This window comes from Musca autumnalis, unplaced genomic scaffold (genome assembly GCF_047663935.1).
Source record: "Musca autumnalis isolate F117 unplaced genomic scaffold, ASM4766393v1 scaffold_4, whole genome shotgun sequence".
Taxonomy (NCBI): Eukaryota; Metazoa; Arthropoda; class Insecta; order Diptera; family Muscidae; genus Musca; species Musca autumnalis.
In genome coordinates, this window is record NW_027411977.1 from 63,932,428 (window position 1) to 63,950,833 (window position 18,406).

Below are 18,406 nucleotides of genomic sequence, written 5' to 3' on the forward strand. Positions count from 1 at the left end.
CATACTCTTACTCATACACAAACAATTAATGTGCAATGACAGTTGTTAGCCATGAAGAAGAGAAGAAACCGAAACAGCAGAGCGCAGACGTCAATGCGACCAACTACTTGGGTCGGCTTGACTAATACAAGCAAATAAATGAATGACAGAGCTTATGAGCCAGCCAACAAGAAGTTGGCCAACAATACGTCCAAGTTAGTCTGCAAATGAGCAGTCAAGTGAACGGTTTTTAAAGACGTCTGCGCATTGAATTCGATTTGAAAATTTTCAAATATTTAGTTGGTGGAAAAAACCAACTGAATTTTGCAAAAAAAGAAGAAAAACGAAAAAAAAAATAAAAAGTTAGTAAAACAAAATAAATGGAATAAAAACAAATACAAATTTATAAAATTAAAAAATGCCAGTGATTTGATAAGAAATTTAAAAAATAAAAAATTTAAAGGAAATTGAAAAGCGAGATAAAAAAATTTAAAACAAGTGTCTGGATATTTCGTTTGCTGCAAAGAAAAAAAAAAAAGAAAAAACAAAAACCTCAAATGCGTGCGTGTTAGCCATAAAGTGTGTGACTTATAACGTTTATTGTCGTTTTTCCACATTTCCATTATTTTTATTTTTTCCTATTTTCTTTCATTTCGTTGTTGTGGTATTAGAAAAAACAAAAAACCAATACAATAAAATTTAATAAAAATCACATATTGCCAATTCGTTTTAAACAAAATACCAATATTTTCAGTTTTTAGGATTTTCAAAATCATAACTTTGGATTACTAACTGTTGTTCCTGATACTTGGATTAAAAAAGTTTCCAAGCTTGTTTTCTTTAACATTAAGGTAAGTTGTGGTATTTTGATTTAAAATATTTTCTTGTTGTTGTTTTTGTTTTCCTTCATTTCTATTACACTTTTTCATTTAGTTTAATGCTCTCGTTTTTTTTTTCAATCTCTCTCACTTGCGTTTTTTCTGTAATTGCAACATGCAAAGTGTCTGCTGTTTTTTTTTTTTTGCTGGTTTCGTTTGCTCCCACTTCTTTTCTTTCGCAAATGTAACGCTGGCTTGCAGCATTTGAAATATGTATAAATAGCATTTTTAAAATATTTCAAAACTTTGTTTTCATCATCATCTTCTTCTTCATTATTATCGTAGGGGATTGCAAAATATCTCAAGCATGACAGAAGAAGAAAAAAGAAGATTATGATCAAAAGAAACAAATTGTTTTAGCCGCAACTCTTACAACAAATATTTTTAGCATAAGAAAACCATTAAAATTTTCACACCAACAAGCAAATTAAAACGTTTTGCTTGATTTTGACTGAATATTAATTCGCATGGTGTCAGTCGCCAATTCCTGTTCAACATGGAGATATGAACTCACACTACGTTCAGGGCCCCACATTTAAACTCATATAAATTCCCATGATGGTCAGCCCACATGGTCTTAACCACAAAAGCTGAAAAATGTCGACCAAGTGCAATCAAAGAGCTTGTTGCCTGCTTAATTAGATATAATATTATTTCTGTGGTCATAATTTTGGAGATAATGTCCTAAAGGGTCTAAAAACCTCTGGCAACACCAACAAACATGCTTGCTGAGTACGATAACTTTTGAATTCAGTAACCGATATGATACAAACTTTGAAAATCGTATAAAAACTTCCAAACTCATATTAAATTCGGTTCACTTTTACTGGAAACTATCCCACAAAAGTACAAAATTTTCTCGTATGTACAGTTTATGGGCTAAAAAACTAAACACTAAAAACTTCGCTTACCATCTATACTGAGTGCTGAGCACTACATATTTCGAATTATAACCGACATGGTCTATACCAGTGATGGCCAAAAACACTCCTACCAAAACCTCCCCACAAAAATGAAAATTGTAACTCAAGTGCTGTTCAATGAACGTTCTTGTGTTTTTCTTCAAAGGTAGTTCTTGTAGTTCTGAACCATCCAGATATTGGCCTGAAATCTAAAACCAATCCTAAAGTGACCAACTAAAATAATTGAAATTGTGAAGCATGGCTTGTATCCCCATGTCTTATATTTAGATATCAGCAAAGCCAACTGATTTTTTTTTTTTTTGCTTAGACCCTCTACAGAATATTTGTCCTCTAAGCTGAACTAATAATAGATTTTGACATGACATGGCTTTGACAATGCAGTCGTAGTAACAATACGTTCAGCTATGCTGATGCCGTTATATATTCGATACTGCTCGTGGTTCAAACTACACACTATGTCGCGAGTTCATATAAACGGTGGTTAAAAATTGAAGGAGTTGGTGTGGGTGAATGAATTTTGATACAACTACTTATTGTTGGCTGACAATGTCGTGGGCAAAAAAGTGGGAAGGTCGGTGAACATTTTGATCGGTCCCGCCCGATGTTCGGTATTATCTACCCGAAATGACTGAAATTTCAGCAAGTTCTGTAAAACAATGTGGCTAACCTTCAAAATACCAAAATTCTGTAGGTACCGTTTCATGGCGGCTATATCAAAACGTCGATATATAACTACAAATTTCTGGCGAAACGTTTTAAGACTCAAAGAACTCTAAAAAACTTAAAAATCCCGAAAATCAAGAGGTGCGCTTTTATAGGGATATAGGAACGCGGACCTGAACTGATAATTCTCTTCTGAAATATTTTATAACCCCATGGAAAATTTAATAACAAATTTCAGTCTTTCGGTGAGATATTGATGTCACAACCTTCAGAATTACGAAAATCGGGAAGAAGTTTCTACGGGGCCTATATCGACACGTGAACCTATACCGACGAAATTCAGTCAGAAAGGCTTTTACCTCCTACAAAGACTAAATACCAAATTTCAGCCATTTTGGTGGGTTGCTGTGGCCACAACTTTCAAAATGCCGAAAATCGGTTGGTGCTGTATTATGGAGGCTATATGAAAGCGTGGACCTATATCGACAGATTTTATATGGAACGTTTAATACCCCAAATGAAGACCAAATACCCAATTTCATCCTTTCGGTGGAATATTGAGGCCAACACCTTGAAAATATAGAAAATAGGGAGGTACCGTTCTATGGGGGCTATACTAAGGCGTGGGCCTGTACCGACAAGTTTCTGGGGCAAATTTGTATACCCCCAACGAACACTAAATACCAAATTTTAGCCATTTCTGAGAAATATTTCGGCCACAACTCTCAAAACACCGAAAATCGGGAGGTATGTTCTATGGGGGCTATATGAAGACGTGGACCTATACCGAACATTTTCATATGGAACGTTTATTACCCCATGTGAAGACCAAATAACAAATTTCTGCCACTTCTGTGGATTATTATGGCCACAACCTTCAAAATACCGAAAATCGGGAGGTACCGTTCTATGGGGGCTATATGAAGGCGTGGACCTTTATCGACAAATTTCTGAGGAAAGTTGTATACTCCCAACGAAGACTAAGTACCAAACTTCAGTCAGTTTGGTGTGATAACGAGGCTAAACCCTTCAAAATACCGAAAATCGGGTGGTACCGTTCTATTGGGGCTATATCAAAATCTGAACAGATATATTCTATTTGCAATACCAAACATACTAGAAGTAATAGAAACTTCTATACCAAATTACAAAGCCCTATCTAGAAAATTGCGAGCTGTATCTTGATTTCAACAGACGGACGGACGGAGAGACGGACATGGTTATATCAACTTAGAATTTTACCCTGATCAAGAATATATATACTTTATAGGATCTCCGACGAATATTTCAATGTTTGTAACACATTTAAATTTAATTATACCCTCCATATTATGGTGGAGGGTGTAAAAGGGGGGTAACCCCTTAATAAGGTGGTCACTGAAAAAAATAAATAACATGTTCGTCCGCAAGCCTCTGCAGCTGGCACCTTACACATTTAAAGTACGAGTATGTACTCACTTCTAACAACTCAATCGGCAAATAATATCGATATGCACTTTTATTAGAAACATTGGTGGCGTTTGTTCATTGGGATAGCGTTTGCAATTTTGTGTTTTTTTTTTGTCTAAAATATTTTGGCTTAATCCTATAATCCTTAATCCTACACTTTTATACAATTTTTCCCACTTCAATAATTTTAAAATTTGCTTGGCAAAATTTGTGAACTAAGAACTACAGGGGGCCTCATTTATTTTACAACAATTTCATTTGTTTGTTTTGTAGTTGCTACAAAAACAGAAGACATTTTATTTTTTATTTTTGGCAATACTATTTTTTTCTTATTTCGCAACTGACGTTTATTGTTTTCTTAATGGTGGTGTCCAGGTAGACGATGTCCTTAACTCAAAATTATAGGTACCAACTTCCAAAGTTGCTCCGGGTTCTGTGGACTCATTGCACGCCGATAGCCTCAACTTGGTCTTGTGGCCATTTAATGCGAAACCCACTGTATATTTGTTCTCTTTTGATCTTTTCAAAGGTATCAGTTACATCTTTTACTGATCGACCCGTCAATGTTATCGGTGTAATCGAGAAACATATGGCTATTTGTGTGAAGTGACATTTCATTAACCCCTGCTTTTCGTATAATCTTTTTCAGCAAAATGTTAAAGAGCTCACACCAAAGCCTGTCTCTGTTGGGAAAGGTTTTTCCTATTTTAACCGATGCCCGGTTATCAGTTAGTGTTATCATACAAAGTCGAATGCGCTTTGCGGGAATATCAAATCTCGACATGTCTTAAGTTAAGCTCATATTAGGCAAATGTTTGCTCCAGTGACAGTCAGTGTGCGCTTACTGACAGCAAGTGAGAATAAATTTCAATGCATTCTTGCTCTCAGTAAGCGTACACTGACTGTCTCTGGGCAAATATTTGCCTAATGTGAACATACCTTTAGAACAGTGCTCACCAGTGAGTCTTTACTGAGAGCAAGTGAGCATACATTACAGTGTGTTTTACATTGAAAGTTACGCTTACTTGCCCTCAGTAAGGGCTCGCTGGTGAACACTGCTTTAGAATAACTTTGAAAGTATAGGACTATCAAATGTATACAGCGTATAGGGCTTTATAATCGAAAAAGATGGTAAGTGACCTTTTTTGGATTTGCAGCAAGGTAAATATCGGGTAAAAGGTGGTTTTGCCTGGTCTAAAACCGCATTGGTATGGTCCAATTATTTCATTGACCATAGGCTTTGGTCGTATACATAATATCTCGGACACTACCTAATAGTCGATAGGGAAGAGTGTTAGGATGCTCGCCTCCGTCTTCAACAGCTCAACTGATAGCCCATTGGTTTCTTCTGCTTTATTATTCTTCAACCGTTTTACTGCTTTCTTTACCTTATCTTGGTTGATATACACTTAGAAAGCATCTTTTAGGGTCCACGCTCATATAAAATTCATCAATGAAGATGCCAAAAAGATGACATGTCAGATCACTTGCACCCATGATTGAATGGCATCTTTGGCATCGAACATTTTGCTAGGAGAATGCACTATCACCCAGCAAAATTTGAAGGAAGGGATTCCATTCGATGACGTGATTTCATGGCATCTTTTGCATTGGTTCGAATGAAGTCGTGAAAGATCCGATTTTTTCATTAGCATTTGAACCAATGCAACGGAAGTCGTGAATAATCCGATCTTTTCATCAGCATTTGAACCCATGCAAAAGAAAGTCGTGAAAGATCCGATCTTTTCATCAGCATTTGAACCCATTCCATCGTTCCAATGAGACGAATTTTGTGTTTTAATTTATAAAATTTATTCTAAATATATAAGATTTATTATTTACAATAGGCTTGATGTTGCCGGAGACTCGAAATCACAACCAACGTTGTTAAAACGCTCATCGTAATGATAATGTCATTGCAAAGGGTTGGTGAAAATGACATTCCAAAGCATTGGTGAAAATGACATTCCAAAGCATTGGTGAAAATGACATGACATTGGTGTAAATTACATGCTTTGGATCCAAAAATGAATAGCGTCTTTTGGGGTCCACGCTAATATAAAATTCATCGATGAAGATGCTAAGAAGATGACATGCCAGGTCACTTGCACCCATGAATGAATGGAACCTTTGGCATCGAACATTTTGCTGGGCACTTAAAAAAGTTCCCGCACCGGTTGGATGCCAGTTTTTTATTGCAGTTATTTTTATACCCTCAGCCTTTAGGCTAACTGGGGAATATACACATTGATACGATCAAAAATGTGCTCTTCGAAATAATGATTTTAGACCGCAACAATGTTTAGACGAAATTAGTTTCAGGCAATTTGGAGTCGACTTAGCCATGTCCGTCCGTCTGTCTGGTTGGTGCGCTCGATAACTCTCGAACTGATCAGCTGATTCGAACCAAATTTTGCACTTCGTAATATTTTGCCCAAGCTAAGTTTTAATTCGAAGATGGGCCATATCGGTCCACTCCTTCGGGTACCTCCCCCACAAAAGTTCAACATTTTCTTTAAAATGGTGTGAACGACAACTTTCGAATTATTCCTTCCATCGGTGACCTACTTCGGGTACCTCCCACTCAAAATTCGGAAAAAAGTGAAGTTTAAGAGCTCCTCCCGGATCGTTTTAATTTTTTGAAGTTTATACTACGTGAGATAATGGCCTAAAAGCTTTAAGAAACCCTGACGGCACCAACTAAAATGGCAAATCCGCAAAATCCGGAGGGAGTTTCTTATTGGTCCAAACTTTGCACATCGTATTATTTCATCCAGTCGTGTATGAGGTTGGAATATGGACTATATCGGTCCAAACCTTCGGGTACATCCCACACAGAATTCTGAAAAAGTGATGTTTAAGAGCTCCTCTTCTGCAATTACTGATCAATCGTCACGAAATTTTGTATGGAGGTCGGGTTCAGGCTAGATTAGACCCCTATAGTTTTTGGTAAGGTTTGGCTTTACTTCGAAGAAGAAGCTTGCAATGTCCTGAATGACAAAATCCGCCCACGTGAGTTATATTTGAAATTCGTTCTCTTGACCTACTCACTGATATCAATTATGTTTATGTACGTGGTCAGATAACAGATGTACACACTTTTACATAATGGGATCCAACAGTTTTAATTTTTTACAGTGTAACCATAATCACGCAAGAGATGTCACATATAGTTCAATACGGACAAAATTTTGCACGAAGTAAGGCCTTTGTTCAAGGAAGATGCCAGTAATTTGGGATCATGATCGGATCATATTTTGCGGGTCAAATTGAGCATAACTCAATTTTTAGTCCATATTTAAATTCTGGGGGGCATATTCTGACTAACTACGAAAACGAAAATTGAAAACCAATTGTTGGCATCTCCCTTGGTGGAAATTTTACCAATGTAGAGGTCAGATAACGGAACTACTGTTTAGGATATAGGTGGGTGCCTTTATCATTTTCTTTATGTTATGGTATATCTCCGTATAACGGCATCTTCGAGTTTCACTTATTTTGTAGATTTTAGAACAATTTTCTTTACAAGTTAGATATAATTTGATATTTCAAGTTTCCTTTGAACTTTGAATTTACGGCACGTTTACCATCCGAACTCGACTCCTCTTTGAGCCACAAGTCTCCTTAACAAAAATTTTAGACATCGGTTAATATTTTAGAATTGCGCCAATATAAAGGCATTTAACAAAAAATATTATTATTATTAAATATTAAATGTCGATCAAGCGACTTGGTGATTTAATAAAATATGTATTAATTAAAACAAAAGATTTAAGAAACAAACTTTGTTTGTATGAGGTAATAATAATTACAAAACTTAAGTTATGTTTCAAAATCTGCTATCATCTATTATTTTTTTCCAAATAAACAATTGTGCTGACTGTCTTCTCCTTAAAAAATCTTCAGAAGACAAATTCCGACGAAATTTGTAAAGTGACCTAGGCATATCATACCAGTATCTACAACAATTTTATATAATTTTAGTTACATTAAGGCATCGCCAAGCAGTTTTTCATGAAACCTTTTTAAATGCTGTATCATTCAAAATACAAATTACCCAATTATATTTTAAATAACACATTAACCCTAACAACGCAAAATCATTAGTGAAGCCATTAAAAATAATAGTTGGATGTTACCAAACAAAACAAAATAAACCATATCCCGGCAAATGAGTGAAATGAATGTGTCAAAAAATTTACACAAAGTCAAGAAGATAATGGTTTACAAAACTCCAAAGTACTAACCTATAAACTTTTCTTCTTCATTAAAATAGTCATTTAACCACCTCAAAGCAGCCACTCAAATAAATAGATTTGCAAGTTTGGCGTGATAAGATTATTTATAACCGCATTGATTATTCCACCACACATCCATATTCAGTTGCTCGCCGCTGGGCATGCTGTAAAAAAGCATAGAGAAGAAGAAGAAAAAAAGAAACACATAAAAATAAAAGCACAACAAAAGCACGAAATTATAACACTTTTCTGCCAATTTTACTTTCTTTCAACTGCTGCTCTGTGATTACGTTTGCGATGATGCTACACTACTGCTGCTGCTAGTTATGATGGAAGAAGGCTTTCAATTTCTATTAAAACTTGAAATGAAAATGAAATCGAAACTTGATTTTTCTTTGCCTCATCATATTTTTGTTGTTTGCTTGTTTTTCTTTTGAATATTGGAATCAGCTGTTAGACTTGCTTGTAAACTGAAATGTTTATAAAGTCTACGAGTTGCACAAAGTGATGACATTAGCAGTCTATTTATGAAATAATTCAGTTATATTGGAATTATAGTTTTTTTTGGGATTGTAGTAAACCTCAACTCCAATAACCTACATATCTAGGTACGTACTTAAGGTCTATCAAATTTCTCCTCAAATATCCCTATATATTCGGCATATCCACAATTGTTAAATCAACAAATTTCCAAAAAGTCACTAAAAAATATGGGATATGTCTATAGCCTCCATGCACAGTGTCCAATTTTCCGAAAAGCCTGACCAAAAATCAAAAAATGTATCAATTTACAGTGAATAGGGTCAAATATTGTTTATAGGATCCCACCGCGTGTAGTTATGAAAAAATATATACGTTTCTTGTTTAATAAGTGGGTATAAAAGCAGGTCAATGTGACCCTATTTGGAATTTTTTGCCTCAATATTTAAGTTGTTTATAAAACTATGATAATATCCAAAACAAACAACGGGTTTTAATTTTTTGCAATTGTAATGAAAGGTATGTGAAACGAATTGTAAATGTTCAGTGTCACCAATGAAGTGCGCGTTTCTTAATAATTGATGTCCGTACTTGTTGATTTTTTATACCCTCAGCATTTATGCTAAAGAGGGTATACATATACACTTTCATACGGACAAAATGTGCCTCATCGAAATAATGGTTTAAGACACCAAGTATGTTTGGACCAAATGTGTTTCAGACAATTTGGAGTCGATTGAGCAATGTCCGTCCGTCTGTCTGTCTGGCTGGCTGGAGCGCACGATAACTTTCGAACGGATGAAGCGATTCGGTTCAAATTTTGGCTTTCGTAATATTTTGCCCAAACTTAGTTTAAGTTCGAAGATGGGCTGTATCGGTCCACTCCTTCCGGTACCTCCCCCACAAAAGTTCGAAAATGTTCGGAACATTTGTGGGCATGATAACTCTTGAAGGGAGTAACCGATTTGGTCCATACTTTGCACATCGTGAAATGTCTACCAGACTTAGATCATGTTCCAATATGGACTCAATCGGCCCCTCCATTCGGTACCTCCCACACAAAATTTCGAATAAGTTCACTTTAAGACCTAATATCGAATCACTTGATTTTTGTTGAAGCAATTTTCATTCGCTGCCTCAATTACGATGGTAAAAGTTTTTTAGGGGCGAGTCCATTCTTCCTGAGCAAACAGCCCGAAGAGTGTAAAAACCCCCTATGGCACCATATGTTGTGGCTGGAGATCCACTTCCATAACGGTCAATGTCGATCCATTCCTTTTAGTATCTCCTCCGCAAAACTTTTGGTATTTAATCCTAATCAACATTTTTGTCGGTTCAAAAGCCCAAAATTGCTAAAACCCCTAAATACATACGTATTTTGGGAAAAAATTGTTTCAATATACACAGGCTGAGGGTATATCTCTGTCGGCAAAGCCGACTGATACTTTTTTACTTGTTATATAATATTTTGTCTTGTAGATGTATACATATTTTCCTTGAATCAGAATGTCAGAATATAGCATAGGGTAACTTCCTGGCGTTTAGGTAAAATTTTGAGTTTTGATGTATTCTAGGACTTGTAGTAAAATATTATGGCGAACAAATTTCTAGAATATTTCGATCTGATACCATCACATTTTATAGGAGATTTTAAAGATTTGTGGAAGAAGGTGGCAAAAAGACCCCTTTTATGACTAGCACGATGGTTAATTTTTTTAGAAAAATATTCCTCGCATTCTTGTCAGTAAAGTTGCCAAAGACACTATATACTTAAAGTGCAAGGATTCCAAGTAATCTTAACTTAAATATTTTCAAAACTGTAGAAATGGTAGAAGCTTGCACCCCTATTTTAGTTTCTTGGTTTTTTGACAAAATTGATACCAATATTTCCTTGGTATGTAATGCAAATAGAGATTTATAGTGAAATTTAGCGGTGAACGCCATTTGACGCCATTCTTCTAAAACTATGTTTTGCATGACAATTTTGCCAAAACTCGCATGAAGTACAACCTTAACCCTAAAATGTGTTTTTAATTTTGAATATTTCTGGTGTTTAGGTAAGATATCGATGTTTGGTGTATTCTAAGACCTATAGTAAAAAATGAGGGCGAACAAATTTGTAGAAAATTTTGATCTGATACAATCACATTTTATAGGAGAGGGGACCAAAAAGACCCTTTAAATGACCGTCTGAGGGCTAAGAAATGTGAAAAATGAATGAAACGTAAGAACACAAGGTTAGGTCAAAATCCATTAATTTTTTGAGTTTGGCCAAGTTTTTCGTAAAATTGGACCCTGTGCTATGGCATATTTGGAATCTATCGATCTAGTTCACTGTCCTAGTTCAAAAAGGTATGAGTAACGTCATACAAACTTAGGTGTGTCCAATGAACTAGATAGTGAACTAGCTCGTTCAATATAGTTCAACTCTACTCTATGGAAGAATGCCAGACCGTGTTCCTCAACAATGAGTCTATAGAAATTAAGTTGGCTACACTCAAACAATCGCAGAAGGGCTCAATAGTGTGTTAGATGTGTTCAACCTGTGGCGGATCAATTGTGATGATTGTTGCTGTCTGTTCATCTAAACCTTGTAATACCGCTGCAGGTCTCATTTTTGATCGGACCGCCACAAAATTTTGGTGGACATGGGGTACCATCGAGGAAGAAGCCTATTGATGGTCAGATAATATCAGGGGCTGGAATGAGGAAATCGTCAACATTTTATTATATTGCAAATATATCCGCTTCTAATGGAGTTTCCTCCATGGAAGTGGAAAAACTCAACTGTACAATGATGTAAAGTAGATTGACGTTGGTGGTCAAACAGCGGAGATGTCGCAATAGTCAGTAATTCATCTCATTTTTTATTTTAATTGTAATGGCGATTATCTCAGCGTGAGTGTGAGTGACATTGGATTTTCAAGGAGCGCCAAAACTTGAGAAACCAAAAACCGTGGTTGTTTATACAATTTGCAGCTACCCAGTATATCAACCTGTGGACGCATTCAGCAGCGCTGAGTTATGCGTGACCGAAAGGCGAAATTTGTCCTTCTGTTTTGCTTTCTGAAGCGCGCGAAGACTCTCGGTCTGAGCAACCGATTTAGTCTAAATTTTGAACAGTCAAATATTCCTTAAAGTTGACGAAAGTTCTTGTCAAAGGACAATACACAGAAAAAAAATTGTAACCATTTGATAGAAAAATTCAAAAATCTGATTAATTATACCCTACACCACTATGTGGAAAGGGTACTATAAGTTTGAATTGGGTAAAAATGTATTCAATTCATGTAATGTATATAATTCATGTAACACCGCGAAATATTCTTCGGAGACCCCCAATGTGGTATACCAATCTTTATATCTCGACGAGATAAAGCGATTTTGAGATGTTTGTCCGTCCGCCCGTCTGTCCATTATAAATTGTAATCAAACTCCAGGCCGCAATTATGGACCGATCGTCACAAAATTTAGTATGGAGGTCGGGTTCAGACCAGAATAGATCCCTATTTTTATTGGTGATGATCGTAAAATATTTAGCGGGTGAAATGGACTAAAAGCTTATTGTTTATCCAATTTTGGAGCGGCTCTGTAGGTCGCAATAATAGTCGGATCAACGAAATTTTAAATAATTTAAGAGTATATGACAAAGAAGATGCTTGTAATTTGAGATGGCGATCAGATAATATTTAGAGGGTTAAATGGACACATCTTTTGTGTGAAAATTGTGAACATTTTTAATATACAGCTTATATCTTTTTTTCCAGAAAGACACATTCCTCCCTCGTGAGTTATATTCGGAAGACGATCTCTTGACCTTTCCATTGATGTAAATTATGTTGATGTATGTGGTCAGATAACAGAGTTACAGCCTAATATATCCAGTTTTATGCTTGTAGTGTAATCACAAACACGTTTGAGGTCGCAATTTTACCTCAATAGTCACGAAATTTTGCACGAGGTAAGAGTTTAGGTTGAAGAAAATGCCTATAAATTTGCATGATGATCTGATATTATTTAGCGGGTGACATAGACCATTACTTTCGTATGAAAATTATACAAATTTTATTTTTGGTCCATATTTCCTCGAGGGCATATACTGGCAAAGTAGCCTACATACTCGTAAAGAAAAATATCTACTGAAGTTTCCCCTGATGCAAATTGCAATAATGTGTCTGCTAGATAACGGGCCAACTGTCTAATATATAATGGGTTTTGTGTAGAGAACCACAATTTCCTCCCATGCTACAAATTGTTGGATGTTTTATACAAATATTGCAGCATGGGGTCCCCTCGCCACCTATTTTACATACAAAATACGACCAAAGATGTGTCTCATCGTAATAGTGGTTTTAGACCTAAATTGTTTTTGGACGAAATTCGTTTCAGACAAGTTGGGGTCGATTTAGCCCTGTCCGTTCATCTGTCTCTCTTAGAGGTAGTTTACACTATCTATCAATGTCATATGACACGAAATAAAAACATTCCATTTTTTTTACATTTTTGCTGGTGTGGACGCACAGAGTAAATGGCGTAAGGAAAATCTCCAATATTACACATATTAGCGAATATATAACGATGGAAAATTTCATGTCATATGACATTTACATATAGTGTAAACTACCCCTTACTGTCTAGCTGGCTGGTGCGCACAATAACTCTCGAACGGATCTACCGATTCGAACCAAATTTTATACTTCGTAATGTTTTGCCCAAACTAAGTTTAAGTTCAAATATAGGCTATATAGATTCACACCTCCCCCACAAAAGTTCAAAATTTCGAAAAATTGTGTGAACGATGACTGACGGAGTGAGCAATCGATCGATAGATCGATACAGGTCCACAACTACGGCTACGTCCCACACAAAATTCGGAAAAGTGAAATTTAACAGTCCTCTTGAATCGTCTTGAATTGTTTTCAGCAGCTTGTCTTTGCGGTCCCCTTAACGATGGTACCATTGCAATAGCAAGTCCATATTTCCTGAGATTATGGCCGAAAATCTCCAAGAAACCCTGAAAAACAAACAAGAAACCTAAATAAAATGGCTCTCAATGGGATTTTCTGATTAGTCCAAACTTTGCACATCGTATTATTTCATCCAGTCATGCATCAGGTTGGAATATGGTCCCGTCCTTTGAGTACCTCCCACACATAATTTGGGAAAAATGCAGTTTGAGGATTCGTATCGGATCTATTTGAATTTTTTGAAGGGTTTCTTTTCACGGTCCCTATTGCAACGGTGCAATTTTTCCGGGGTAAATCCATACTTCCTGAGATAATGGTCCAAGGGAGGTACAAGGGAGACTTCCGAGCTGCGTGTCCTTCGTTCTAAGTTGTAGAGACGTTTTTCATGGCTGACATACTCAGGAAATATCGCCAACATTACAAAGTGGTATTTTACCACCGTTGAAAATTTGATAGGGACAGGCCTGGTTATCAAACCTGTATATTCAGCGTCCAAGGCGGTTGAGCATATATAATTCCTAGAGGTTGTGGTGTAGGGTATCACAAGGTCGGCCCGTCCGACTATAGCCTTTGCTTACTTGTTTTTAATTGATTTTTTTGCCGATAAAAGTAATGTTCATATAGACAATCGTCGATAAAAAAAATTTGTAGTTTTCATTAGAAATTATTTTGATAAAGCAATAATTTTGTTGAATTTTATTTTTTCAATCGATGAAATATTTTTCATATTAACAAACTGGTTTATTGGTCTTTTAGTTTTTATTTGATAAAAAATATCGATAAAAAATATGTTCATATTAACAATTATTTTGTTGATTTTTTCGTTAAATACAAACCCAAAGGTCACAAAAAATAGATACATACACAAACATTTATAAATGGTGGTGGTTTCTTCTTTTATTGAAATGTATAGAAATTCCAAACACAAAAGCAATAACAGGTGCTACGTACATACACAATTATAAATCGTATAAGAAATAACAAATAAAAGAAAAACGGAATGGAACAATTAATAAAAAAATAATTTAGCGTCACACTTCAATCTAAATAGAAGAAAAAGAAATAACACACTTTTAAATATAAAATACAGGAATCTCGTTGAACCCTTCTCGTTAGTTGTGAAATAGAACAAATTCTCCTGTTAAATTAAAAATCATCAGCGGAAAATCGTATGAATATATTTCAAATATATAAAATAGTATTACCGTGCGATTGCTTCTTCGTCCAATAAAATATTCCCATTCTCCTTAAAAAAATAAATGCTTGTTGCATTATCGAAACAGAACAGAACATTTTTTTCTTTCCCTCTTCTTTTGTTAGGTTCATAAAAACAACAAACCAAAGTTTTAGCATACATACAAGCATTCACCGGGGCAACAAGTAGATAAATAAACTAAAAGACACACACGTTCCCTACATGCCGCAAAATTGTCATACCCATGCTTTGAAATAAACATATGTAGCAACGACACACACAAACACAGCACATTGTTGTAGCGGAAAATCTCTCTATGCCATAAAAGGTTATTTTCTCTCGCTCTTGAGAGCCACAACATGTGACAATTGTTGAAAACCATTATAACAACAAATATTGTTTAAAAAACTTAAATAAATTTCAATGAATTATTTGTTTGAATTCGTTTATCGTTCGCTTTTTAGTAAAATGTTCATGTTTGATAAATATTTTTCCAATATGTTTGTAATATTTTATCGACATTCGACAAAAATATGATGATAAAACTTTTAATCAAAATTTTCGGGGTGGCTTTTTTCTTTGTAATTTGATATAGCCCCCAACATAATGGTACATGGTATTTTCAGGTATTTTCCAAATAACTTAGATGTAGATGAAACATTTGCAACAAAAGTTGTTGACATAGGCAATATTTTGGTGTAGCACTTTTTCCTTTAATTTCATGTATTTTGAGGGTTTGACAAAATTATTTCTAATTCGGTTTTGCGAGTTATCAGTGGACAGGAGTTTTAGTTGTTTAAAAAATTTGGACACACTTTCCATCGAATTGGCTATAAATTGTCAAGTTGTATTATTTATGGACATGAAATTCCCCTTTAAAATTTAATGGTCAGCTATAGTTTTCAAAGGTTCTCGAAAAAGGCCACAATATTCTCAAAGCACCCTATCGATCTGTTTCCATACGGAAAACGTGGTTGCAGGACTAAATTTCCGCAAAATCTATAGAAAAATTTCCATGTACATATACATATATAAATAATTATGGAATTTTAATGGACAATAAAAAATATACAGAAGATAATCTGGGCTGCTTTATACAATTCGGTATACAAACATATGTAATTTTAGACCTCAGGCATAAAAGCATTGTGTTGAAAAAACATGTCATATTGGGTTTGGTTCTTTTTATATCATAGATAAAGTCAACGGATCAACTTTTTTACTGGTTTTATAAAAAAATTCAATACGAATTTAAATTTTGTATTTGCCTTTTTTATACCCTCAGCCTTTAGGCTAAAGAGGGTATTTACACTTTGATACGACCAAAAATGTGCCTCATCTTAATAATGATTTTAGACCCCAAGTATGTTTGTACGATATCCGTTTCAGACAATTTTGAGTAGATCTAGCAATGTCCGTCCGTCTGTCTGTCTGTCGTTCTGTCTGGCTGGCTGGTGCGCACGATAACTCTCGAACGGATCAATCGATTCGGTTCAAATTTTGGGTATCGAAATATTTTGTCCAGATTTGATTTAAGTTCGAAGATGGGCCATATAGGTCCACTCCTCCAGGTACCTCCAACACAAATGTTCAAAAATTATCGCAAAATTAGTGCGCACAATAACTCTCGAAGGGAGTAACCGAATTGAACCAAACTTTGCATATGGTAATACTACCTTTAGGCATACATCAGGTTCGAATATGGATTAGATCGGTCCACTCCTTCAGGTACCTCCCACACAAAATTTGAAATAAGTGCAGTTTGGTGACACCTCACGAATCGTTATGGAATTTTTTGTAACAGGATGTTCGTGCGGCCCCCGTTACGTCATTGTAATTTTTTTCGAGGGCAAGTCCATAGTTCCCGAGATAAAGGCGCATAACCTCAAAAAAAAAAAAACGCTGCACTATGTCGCGCGTACAAATAAACGGTGGCCAAATATAAAAGTTGGCGTTGTCAGATGAATTTTGGTATAAATACTTATAGTTAACTGACAATGTCGAGACTCAATCGGCCCACTCCTTCGGGCACTTCCCACACAAAATTTCGGTAAAGTTCAGTTAAGGGCCTGTTCAAGAATCGCTTTGATTTTTGTTGTAGCAAGTTGCATCCACTGCCCTCAATATAACAGTATAATCTTCATCAGAGGCAAGTCCATACTTCCTGTGAAAATAGCCTGAAAGGTACAAAAAAGACCTTTTTGCCGATTCGGTCCACAATATGGTATTTGTAATATTTTGTGCAAACTTAGTTTAAGTTCGAAGATAAGTCTTATCGTTTCACTAATTCAGGTACCTCCCACACAAAAGTTCAAAAATGTTCGGAAAAATTGTGCACACGATAACTCTTGATGGGAGTGACCGATTTGGTCCATACTTTACACATTCTAAAATATCTACCAGATAAAGATCAGGTTCGAATATGGACTATATTTGTCCATCCACTTTAAGACCTGCTCTCAAATGATTTTGATTTTTGTTTAAGCAACTTGCATTCGCTGTCTCAATAACGCCAGTAAAAGTTTTTTTCATGGGCAAGTGCATACTTCTTTAGAAAAGAGCCCGAAAGTTGTAAAAACCCCTATGGCACCATATGTAGTTCCTGGAAGGCTCGAACCGAATATATTACCGAATATAGCTATATTATGTTTTTTCGCAGGCTAGTGTGATAAAAAAGCCCTATCTATCAATATCACCGCAAATTTTTGAGCTTTAATCCTATCCATACTTTTGTCGGTGCATACGGCCAACATTTTGAAAACCCCCCTAAATACATAAGCTTTTTTTTTTTTTTTTTGGGAAAAAGTATTTCAATCCGCACAGGCTGAGGGTATATCTCTGTCGGCAAAGCCGACTGATACTTTTTTACTTGTTTCTTCTTTCTTTTGTTTCCAGTCATTTCCATACGTTTATTTACTTTGCAAATATATAGTTCGTCTTTATGCTTTGACTGCTTGGTCAACTGTCGATGGCAACAAGTGTTGCCGATACTATTTACGATTTCCTCATTTGATAGAAAAAAACATTTTTTGCCATTTACCATAAATTCACTTTATCGCAATTCCGGTTGCACTGCAGTGTTTTATTCAATTCAGTAGCATTTGAAGATTGTGTTGTTTCGTTTTTCTTTTCTTTTTCTACTTCTCCTGTTTCACATTTTATTTATTTAAAATTAGCATATGTTAATTTATTAATGAGAAACTGCAATATATACAGGAAAGAAGCTAAAATATCGTTTGTTTGTATAAAGAAATGTTTCTTGCAATAATTTTTGTAACCAATTTAAATCAAATTTTTAAAATTTTTAATTAAAACTTAATAACTTATCCAACCACTGCACACATATTTCACGGCTCATCAATTAGGCGACCTTCAATCAGCGATGTTGAATCACCTCTCGTTCCAGTTTTCGTTTTCATCAATCATTTTGTATAATTTGTGATTGCCGATAATCAAATCTAACCTGTTTCGGTTGACAAAAACATCTATTCAGTGGTCCTATTGTAGCTAATTTTCTCACGTTTGACCTTGAATAGTTAATGAAATGAATAAATATTTACATTACAAATAAAACACGTAAAATATGCATGGCAATAAACCCACCAACCCATCCACTACAATAGAGATCTAACAG

At 35.4% G+C, this 18,406-nt stretch overlaps 1 protein-coding gene across 4 annotated transcripts in view; it reads left to right on the forward strand.

Moving 5' to 3' along the window:
* Nucleotides 1-75: 75 nt before the first annotated feature.
* The window catches only part of LOC141402609 (uncharacterized), an 83,071-nt gene continuing 64,740 nt past the window's right edge, over nucleotides 76-18,406 (forward strand). For 2 of the 4 annotated variants that reach the window (XM_073984246.1, XM_073984249.1), the window contains exons 1-2: nucleotides 76-345; nucleotides 734-830. The gene's annotated coding sequence lies outside the window, so the exon portion shown is untranslated. The remainder of the gene's footprint in view (nucleotides 346-733; nucleotides 831-18,406) is intronic. The other 2 variants (XM_073984248.1, XM_073984245.1) reach the window with 2 other exon arrangements.